The sequence below is a fragment of the Bubalus kerabau genome, chromosome 12, assembly GCF_029407905.1.
Source record: "Bubalus kerabau isolate K-KA32 ecotype Philippines breed swamp buffalo chromosome 12, PCC_UOA_SB_1v2, whole genome shotgun sequence".
Lineage (NCBI taxonomy): Eukaryota > Metazoa > Chordata > Mammalia > Artiodactyla > Bovidae > Bubalus > Bubalus kerabau.
The window spans coordinates 78,999,578-79,010,514 of record NC_073635.1 but is presented as its reverse complement, the minus strand read 5'-3'; the positions used below and the strand labels follow the sequence as shown (position 1 = coordinate 79,010,514).

Sequence of the window (10,937 nt, the reverse complement as noted above, 5' to 3'; positions counted from 1 at the left end):
CTTTAATACTTTGTACACTGATGTACAGGGACTTCCCTGGTGGCTCAGATGGTAAAGTGTCTGCGCGCAATCACAATGTGGGAGACCCAGATTTGATCCATGGGTGAGGAAGAGCCCCTGGAGAAGGAAATGGCAACCCGCTCCAGTACTCTTGCCTGGAAAATCCCATGGACAGAGGAGCCTGGTAGGCTACAGTCCATGGGGTTGCAAAGAGTCAGACAGGACTGAGCGACTTCACTTTCACATGTTGATGTTACCGGACAGGGAAAAGTCAAGAGTCCTTGGGATGCCAAGTGAAAGTTCTTGACTTTGCCCAGGGAAGAATTCAAGACCCAGCCAAAGTAAAGGGAAAGCAGGTTATTGGGACAGATACACATTCTATAGACAGATCTCAACCGTCTTAGAACGTGTGAGCAGCCCCAGGGCATGGGGTTGAGGATTTTTATGGACTGAGTTACTTCATAAGCCAACAAGTGGGAGGAATATTCTTGCTATTTGGGGGAAGGGTGAGGATTTCCCAGGAACTGGGCCACTGCCCACTTTTTGGCAGTCAGCAAGCAGCAGAAACAGATTTAGAACCTGCAAATTCAAATCCAATACCCTTCTCTCAATCCTACAACTATCATGTGCGTTAGGTTGCTTTCTTGCACCTTATTATGTTAAATCCAAATTCCTTGGTCTGTTATTAAAGCATCTCCATAACCTGGGTTAACCCTTACCATCTGGCCTCGGTCTCCTAAAGCTCCTCTAGCGGATATTATGGCTGGCGCGCCCAAGTTTATTCCTCCCCATTGAGCAGCAGCGTGCATTCTGGGAGATTGTTCTTCCTCCAGGGCACGCTTGAATGTTCTAAGAATAACTGAGTCCTCTGACTAGTGAATTAGTTCATAAACATGTGAGCAATCCAATGCTGGCCAAAGAGATGCAGGGTGTTGCTAGAGACTTCTAGGTAAGTTCTCCACTCCCTTAAAAAAAAAATTATTTTTTTTTGGTTGTGCTGAGTCTTCAGTGCTGGGCTTGGGCTACTCTCCAGTTGACGTGAATGGGCTTCTCACTGTGGTGGCTTGTCTTGTGGAGCACGGGCTCTATGTGCACGGGCTTCAGTAATTGTGACATGTGGGCTCAGTAGTTGGAGCTCCCAGGCTCTAGAGCACACGCATAATAGTTGTGGTGCACGGGCTTATTTGCTCTGCAGCATGTGGGATCCTCCCAGACCAGGGATCGAACCCATGTCTCCTGCATTGGCAGCAGGATTCTTTACCACTGAACCACCAGGAAAAGCCCTCTCTCTGTTATTAAGAGAGTAACAGGAAGTCCTTCCTTCACTCTCGCTTGTTGGATGGGAATAAGGAGGTACATGGCTCCCATACTGTCTGAGCCACCGGGGAAGCCCTGCATGGCTGTACTACAATTCATTCTTCCATTTTACATTGATGGACATTTGGGTAGTTTCTGGGCTTCCCTCATAGCTCAGTTTGTAAAGAATCCACCTGTAATGCAGGAGACCCTGGTTTGATTCCTGTGTCAGGAAGACCTGCTGGAGAAGGGATAGGCTACCTACTCGAGTATTCTTGGACTTCCCTTGTGGCTCAGCTGGTGAAGAATCTGCCTGCAATGTAGGAGACCTGGGTTCGATCCCTGGGTTGGGAAGATCCCCTGGAGAAGGGAAAGGCTCCCCACTCCAGTATTCTGGCCTGGAGAATTCCATGGACTATATAGTCCATGGGGTCTCAAAGAGTTGGACACAACTGAGAGACTTTCACCTGTCACTATCTTTTGGGTAGTTTCTAGTTTTAGATGGTTAAGAATAAAACTCTTGGGCTTCCTTGGTGGTCCGGTAGTTAATAATCCACCTGCCAACACAGGGACATGGGTTCGATTCCTGGTGTAGAAAGACTCCCACCTGCCTCAGAGCAACTATGCCCGTGAGCCACAGCTACTGAGCCTGTGCTTTAGAATCCTCAAGCCACAGCTACTAAAGCCTGCACACCTAGAGCCCGTGCTCTGCAACAGGAGAAGCCAACAAAAGAAGCCCCTGCAATGAGAAGGCCACACACCACAAGGACGAGTAGCCCCCACTTGCTGCAGCTAGAGAAAGCCAGGTGCACAGCAAAGAGTGTGCAGAAAAGAAGTAGCCAAAAAATAAATACAAATAAAAAGAATACAACTCTCTACTGGGAAAATTTGTAGGAGTAAAAATACTGGACGTTATACCCCATTTTCAATTTCCAGACAGAAAAACTTTGAAAGCTAGACTATTGAGGTAGGAAACAAATGATACGATTACTCAGCTTGGGAACTTCATGACATTATCCTGAACTCATCTTGGTTTTTGTTTTTTTTTTTTTGAAGGAAAATTAATCATTATCAAAATATCAGGGAATATCATTAATATGTACCTAATTTGCACTCCAGTCACCTTACATCATACATTATTGCCTAATGCTGTTATTTACTAGCTATTTGATCTTGAACAAATTCCTTAACCTCCCAGATCCTCAGCTTCCTCATATGTAAAATAAGGACAACAAACAGCACTTACTTCACAGGTTTTCATGAGAATTAAGTGAGCTAAGGCATATAAAGTACATATCACATCGCCTGACACACAATGGTGCTCAGAAATAATAACTATTATCATTATTATGATATATCATCTTACAACAACCCAGTAAGATAAGAATTAATACCCCATTTTCAGAGGCAATATGCAAAAATGCATAGTTATAGAACAAGGATTGGTATTCAAATTTGTATCTACATGAGTACCAGAGCCCAAGCTTCTTCCACTGCACTGTTACCACAAGGTATGTATCCTCGTGGTGTATCTTATTTAATCTTCACAGTGATCCTGTTAGATGATTTATGCCAATGTGAAGAGAACAAGAAGGGAACAATATAATGAATTAGGGGGAAAAAAGTCTGAAACAAAGTCTCAGAGAAACATGAGATAAAATTCAGTTTGCTGTGTTATTTCTTCCCCCAAATAGTGAACCATAGTTACCCAGAGTACTTTTGAAGCATTCTAGAGCTCCTTGGTAGCTCAGCTGGTAAAGAATCTGGTTGCAATGCAGGAGATCCCAGTTGGATTCCTGGGTCAGCAAGAGCCCCTAGAGAAGGGATAGACTACCCACTCCAGTATTAGAGGGCTTCCTTGGTGGCTGAGAATCCGCCTGCAATGCGGGAGACCTGGGTTCGATCCCTGGGTTGGGCAGATGCCCTGGAGTAGGGCATGGATATCCACTCCAGGATTCTCGCCTGGAGAATTCCATGGACAGAGGGGCCTGGCGAGCAACAGTGTATGGGGTCACCGAGTCAGACACAACTGAGCGACTAAGCACAGACAGCATAGCACAGGGCTCCATGGGAGAATTTTGCAAGTAAACACAGGATTTAGAGGGTGTTGTGTGTTTACACTTTTATAAACATTTAACCATATGTTCCACTTTTTCTCTAATTTCTTCTCTCTCTTTATTGTCATTGTTCCCTGCCCCAATGCAATCTTGGCAGGATTAAGAATGGCACATTCCAAGGGCCTTATGGGAAATTTTAACGCATCTGTATCTGTAAATACGTGGGCGGTTAAGGAGAAGCAACAAGGCGCACCGAACATTTTTGAGGACAGAGAGAACAGCAGCCATCATGGCGCCTGCACTGGAAAAGCGAGGGAATGCTACGGTTACTACAATAGGGAGACGGTTACTCTGCCTGTAGGAAAACACTGCCCAGCGGCAGTTGTGGCCGTTGGGGGCTGGACTCAAGACATGTGAGATGACCTGGGAGGGTGGAAGGCCGAGAAATAAATGCCCTGACCTCGCTGGGTCTATCCCTGATGTGTGTGTGGGGGATGGAGGAGGTGGAGGCTGAACATGGCTCTGTGTCTCTTCGGGTATTTGTGAAGGGGGTGAGGGCGGTAGCGACACGTTCTGCACGCGACTTTTGCAGTTAGACATTTTTTTCCCACGCCTAGACTTGGGCATTTTAGTAACTTGCCCAAGGTCCTTGAGCTAGTAAGTGAGGAAGAGTTGAAGCCTGCGTGTATGTTGTGCAATAGTTCTTACTCCTAGCTGAATGTTAGTTAACACCTGAAAGAAAAAGTGAAGTCGCTCAGTTGTGTCCGACTCTTGGCGACCCCGTGGACTGTAGCCTACCAGGCTCCTTGGTCCATGGGATTTTGCAGGCAAGAGTACTAGAGTGGGTTGCCATTTCTTTTCCTTCTTCAAGGGATCTTCCCCACTTAGGGATCGAACCCACGTCTCCCACATTGCAGGCAGATACTTAACCGTCTGAGCCATCAGGGAAGCTTAGTATCACTTAGGGAAGGGCTTATAAAGTACTGACGTCAGGAGCCCATCGGGGAGCGTATTAAAACCTCCCCCAGGTGATTCTAACGTGCAGCTAGGATTGGAAAACTGTGGTCTGGCTGAACGCCAGTATCTGTGCTGTTTTCACTGTAATGTGATCTGCTCTGGGCACAGAGGTAGTGACAAAGACATCACTGACCTGAAGAACCCTCTATCTAACGCTGAGAAACCATCACAACACAGACAGGAGAAGCTAGAGGCAGTTTGGAGGAGTGAGGGGAGACTCCTCAGAGATCAAGCTGGAGCAGAGCTGGTGGTATGGTTTTTTCACCTGCTGGTCTTTGCTCCAGGCACTGAATAGTATTTCATTTCAGTTCAGTCCTTCAGTCTTGGCTGACTCTTTGCGACCCCCATGGACTGCAGCACGCCAGGCTTCCCTTGTCCATCACCAACTCCTGGAGCTTGCTCGTAGCTAATTTAATTCTTACCACCACCCTGCCAATAGGTGCTGTTATTAATATTATTTTAATCAACAATCATTATTTGTTAAATTAACATCTCAGTATATCCATTTTTTTCTGGAGGAGGGCATGGCAGCCCACTCTAGTATGCTTGCCTGGAGAATCCCATGGACAGAGGAGTCTGGTGGGCTACAGTTCATGGGGTCGCAAAGAGTTCGACACGACTGAAGCGACTTAGCACATATATGCATTTTACACTTATGGATGCTAAAACACAGAGAAATTAAAGGTCTTGTTTGTGGTCACACAGAGGTATAAGTGGGCTTGAATCCAAGTAGTTTGGTCTGAGATCCCACCTGCATTAAAAGTATGTGAGTTAGCAAAGGTGATGCTGAGTGGGAGGGGTGGTCAGGGAGAGAAGGTTGAGGAAGTGGTATTCCTGGCAGAGTCTTTGCTGATTGGAACCTGTTGGGGGATTTGGGGTGGGTGGTGGGGGGGGTGGTTTGGGGGGAGGGAAGGAGAAGCAGGCACCCCACATCACTTTTCCAGGGGTGAGGCTGTATTGTGGATTTTATTCTCAAGGCAGTAAGCAGTCAGGAGAGAGGAACTTGGTCAGGTTGGCATTTTTAAGCCAGAGAAAGGACAGGACTCTGGCCCAACAGGAAATGGAGGCGGGGACCCTGGGGAATGCGGAAGGAGAAACATGTTTGGGTTTGGCCTTAGAGAGTGGGAAAGGTTGAGATAATATAGAAGCAGAAATGCGGTAGAATGAGTTCTTGAGTGCATCTATCGGTCAGGCGTTCCACAATTTATCTATGTTTATAATAAAGCACTGACGTTTGATAACGATTTCTTTAAGTTAGAATACAATCTAGCATCTTCCAGGATAGACTCATAACTGTCACCCTTCCTTTCCTGGGGGAGACCGACGTGAGATGATGGGCAAAACCCAGAGAGGAATTCATAACATGTAAGAAGGCAAGGGGAGATATGAACACATTAAAATCTGCAAAATATATGTCATCCTTTTAATTAAAAAATTAGTAGTTATGTCAAAAAATGAGATTTCTTTATGCATGTGTTTCAACATTTAAATGTTTAATTTCTCACGTTTGGTGTGGAAGTCTGGGAAAAAAATGTCAAGACATTTTAAAAACAGAGTTCATTTGGTGGGTATAATTTGATCAGTCACGTTTATTTTTCCTTAGTCTCAAAAGGTGTGAGAAATAAAAACTTTCTTCCTCCCCAGGAAAGGAATGGAGAAGTGGAAGATGATGAGGTGGGGGTTTAGTGGCAGCCCAGGGCCTTTAGAAACACATAGCAGGCTTCTTTGCTGGAGAAATGTACCCTTTGGTACTTCCTTTTAAACTGAAGTATAGTTGATTTACAATGTTGTGTTAGTTTCAGGTATACAGCAATGTGGTTCAGTTTAATAGAATCTATATATATATATATATACAGTAATATTTAATAGCTGTATCTATATAGATATTAAACTGAATCTATATATAAAATATATATAGATATAAAAGATACATATGGAAAATATATATATTCTTTCTCAGATTTTTTTCCATTATAGATTATTACAAGATATTAACTATAGTTCACTGTCATATACAGGTCCTTGCCTGCTGGTACAATTTATTTAATAAATTGTTTTTTAATATAATTTTTTAAATTTATTTTTTTATTGAAGTATTGTTGAGGTACAATGTTGTTTTAGTTTCAGGTATATAGCAAAAGTGACTCAGTTATATATACATGTATGTATTATATATATGTATCTATATATAATATAATCTATGTATATATGTATCTATTCTTTTTCAGATTCTTTTCCTTGTAGTTTATTAAAAATACTGAGTGTATTTCCCTGTGCTATATAGTAAGTCCCTGTTGCTTATCTGTTTTATTGTATGCGTGTGTGTGTGCGTGTCAGTCACTCAGCTGTGTCTGACTCTTTGTGACCCCATGGACTGTAGCCTGCCAGGCTTCTCTATCCATGGAATTCTTCAGACAAGAATACAGGGTGGGTAGCATCTCTCTCCTCCAGGGGATCTTCCCAACCCAGGGATTGAACCCAGGTCTCCCACATTGCAGGCAGATTCTTTACTGTCTGAGCTACAAGGGAAGATTTATATATAGTAGTATGCATATGTTCATCCCAAAGTCCTCACTTATCCTCCACCCCCTGAAACATTGTACAATGGGCATCTCTGTGGATGACCAAGGCTGGCAGCAGTGAGATGCATTCTAGGGAGGATTCTGTGCTCCACAGGTGATCAACAGAGGGACTCCTGCATTTGCCTGACATGAGGGCTCACCCAGAGAGGACCTGGGCAACATCCCAGAGGGAGCCCCAGCAGTGAGGTGAAAGCCCTGGACCAGCCCTCCTGCTTTCTGGCACCAGGAGTCTCATAATTCCTTGAACTGTGGAGAGATCCTCTCTTGACCAGGATCACCACCAGTGGGAATCTACATGATTTACCTGGCTTAGCGAGAAGCACCTACTTTCTCATACTCAAGTGTTGAGAAATAAACATATCACTTGCCACAGAGAAGGCTTCCTTGGTGGCTCAGTTGGCAAAGAATTTGCCTGCAATGCAGGAGATCACCTGCAATGCAGGAGACCTGATTTTGATCCTTGGGTCGGGAAGATCTTCTGGAGAAGGAAATGGCAACCCACTCCAGTATTATTGCCTGGAGAATCCCATGGACAGGGGAGGCTGGTGGGCGATGGTCTGTAGGGTCACAAAGTCGGACATGATTTAGCAACTAAACTACCACCACTTGCCACAGAGAAGAGAAGGGAAATCACTGTTTTTGTGTGTGCTGAGTCTGAAGGCTAGGGCTTAAGCATAGGAGTGATAGAGATCAATTTCCCCTTGAAGGTCAGCTTCAGAGGTTGAAATCTTAGCATAAAGAAATTTAAGATCTGGTAGAAATGTAAATGAAATAAGCTAAATGAATATGAGATCAGATTTTTAACATCAATATCAATTGGAATTGGATACATGTTCAGAAATCTCTACAAAAAAATGAATTCTAAGATTTGCAAAAAATGCTTATTAGGAGGAAGAAGTGGACCCACCCCATCTTCCCACCTGAATCACCACAGGCACCAGCAGGAAGTACCTGATTATTACCTTGTAGTTTAAATGTAACTCACTTTATTTCTTTCTAGTCATAACCAATGAGACTGGGGCCCATCCAGGCCCCCAGATGAATGAAATCAATGAAATCAATAAGCCTAAGTCAGTATTTTGCTTTAAACTTTCTTACCAGCCCACATGGTATCTCAGAGTTTGGACCTCATCCCAGGGATGGAGAGATTTTTTTTTTCTTTTAAATTAATTGATTGGATGTAGGTTGAAGGACTGTGTGAACAGACCTCTTTGTGTAAAACAACGAAAGCAATATTGACCCTACCTCTGAGGTTGTTGAAGAGGATTAACAGGAAGTGATTGCCAAGGCCCAAAGGCACAGAGGCCTCGTAAGAATTCTAAAAGGCCTCTTTTACCCACGAAAAGGCAGGAAAACATTTTAATCTTCTTCTTGAGTCCAAAACAGAGATCTGATTTTATCTCCTCAAGGCAAAAATAATCTCATATGGGCATAAATGTGCAAAATGACTTTCCTTTTCCTTCAACTAATTGCTGTAAAACAGATTAACTATTTCTTACATGGATAGAAAGGTAGGAAGAATAAACAGAAAAGAATAGTGTAAAAAACACTAGTTTCTAACCACCTGGGATCAACATGGAATATTTTTGTTATATTTATCATTTTATTTTTAAATTAAGTATTATAGATAAACATTTAAGTGACATTTGACTTCATGTCCCACTATTATGAGTTTTGTAGGTATTTGCTCACTTCATCTTCTTTTCATGTATATATGGATCTACAGTCAGTATATAAAACTGTTTTGTGAGGTTATTGCTTTCAATTTATATCCGTGATGTTATACAATATATTTGATCTACATCAAGATTTTTCCACTGAACTTTTTAAAAAACATATTAATATTCATACAGATAGATCTAGTACCTTTTTTTTTTTGTCACACCGCATGGCTTGTCGGATTTTAGTTTTCCCAACCAGGGATCAAACCTAGGCCCTTGGCAGTAATGATACAGGAGGAAGAAGGGCAGGGCACAGTCTTGGAAAGAATGACATAGCCTGAGGACACGACGTAAACTGATTAGAACCAAACAGGTCCAAGATAGCAGATGAGTCAACTTCCACTAGATCTTGAACCTCAGTATACAGTCTTTGGAACACACCAGCAAGCTAAATGACACACCCACAGGTGCCAAGACAGTTCGACAGCCAACTATAAAGTTCAAAAAGTGGGCAGCAGCTCAACTCCTGGCCTGCTGTGCTGTGCTTATTTGCTAAGTCGTGTCCAACACTTTGCGACCCCGTGGACTGTAGCCTGCCAGGCTCCTCTGTCCATGGAATTCTTCAGGCAAGAATACTGGAGTGGATAGCCATTTCCTCCTCCAGGAGATCTTCCTAACCCAGGGATCAAACCTGGGTCTCCCACATTGCAGGTGGATTCTTTACAGTCTGAGCCACCAGGGAAGCCCAATTCCTGGCCTACCCCTTCTCCAAAATATCTGGAATACTTCTTCCACTCATTAGTCTATAAACACTGACAACCTCATACCTGCAGGCAACTCTCTCTTTCTGAGTTGGCCCATACTCTGTGGAGTGTTTCTCTTTAAATAAATCTATTTCTTACCTATCACTTTGTTGCTCACTGAATTCTTTCTTCAAAGAGACATAAAGAAACTGAGCTTCTTTAAATCCTGAGATCAGATGTGATCTCAGTTGAGAGACTGCATTCAAGTCCCAGTCTGGGTTTTGGCTAGGTTCGAGTCCTGGCTGGTGGGTTCAAGCCCCACTCTAAGTTGCACAGTTTCACTACCATCAGAGTCCATTCCCGTCTCTCCAACTTCATGTGTAGTTGTGTTAGAGAAGGCAGACTAGACCTTGATAAAGTTATGACTGGTGAAGGCAGTTGCCACTCTTATTAAGTAGGAAGGAGAATGCTTGGTGTTTTGTGGGTAGCAGAGAAATCTTGTTTTTGTCTTTACTTACACACAATTTAGTTTCCTTACACGGACATGACTTAGTGACCAAACAAAAACACAAAATTTAGATATGAGCTTACTTTGTCTCACTACATCACATCACACCTTGACTGATGGTGGTCTCCCATGAGGTGGTTTATGTGCAACAGGAGAACACTATGATCTAGCTGTGTCACGCTAGTTCCCAGATGTACAGGGACACAGACGTCCTCTGCTATGGGCTGAGAATTTCTTTGTTGATGTCCTAACCCCCAGTGTGACTGTATTTAAAGAAGGAATTAAGGTTAAATGAGGTCATAAGGGTAGGGCCCTGAGCTGATAAGATTAGTGACCTTATAACAAGAGACACCAGAGAACTTGCTCTCCCCCTCCTCATGCAGGTGCCAAGGAAAGGCCACATGAGCACACGATGGGAAGGAGTCCATCTATACACCAGGAAGAGAGCCCCACCAGGGACTGAATTGGCTAGCGCCTTGATCTGGAACTTCCCAGCCATAGGAACTGTGAGAAAATACATTTCGGTTGTCCAAGTCCATCCCACCCCCGCCCAGTGGTGTTTCATTATGACAGTCTGAGCAGACTCATATCTCCATATTTCCCTGCTTCTGGTTTTTCTCCTACTGGTAACAATTTTAGATGGATTAAACTGTTTCTTCTGGCATTTATCCTGTCCTACCTATTTGAATTCCATATGGCACTATCTTATGACTCATCAATTTTAGGCATTGTCTATTAATTTTGCATGATGGTAGGTAAGTATTTAGCTTTGTTGTTCTTCATTATCTCCCCTATCCTCCCACTGTAGTTATACTACAACTTTTGGTTCAATAAATATGTGGAATTTGGCTTCCCTGGTGGCTCAGACAGTAAAGAATCTACCTGCAATGTGGGAGACCCAAATTCGATCTGTGGGCCAGGGAAGAGCCCCTGGAGAAGGGAAGGGCAACCCACTCCAGTATTCTTGCCTGAAGAATTCAATAGACAGAGGAGCATGGAGGGCTACAGTCCATGGGGTCACAAAGAGTTGGATACAACTAAGTGACTAACACGTTCACTTTAAATTATTTTGT

General features: G+C 43.4%; 1 long non-coding RNA gene across 1 annotated transcript; it reads left to right on the top strand.

Moving 5' to 3' along the window:
• Nucleotides 1-761: 761 nt before the first annotated feature.
• Nucleotides 762-10,672, top strand: LOC129624182 (uncharacterized). The gene is made up of 3 exons (XR_008700801.1): nucleotides 762-949; nucleotides 3,511-3,678; nucleotides 10,248-10,672. It is a non-coding gene; the product is annotated as an uncharacterized LOC129624182 (long non-coding RNA).
• Nucleotides 10,673-10,937: the final 265 nt, after the last annotated feature.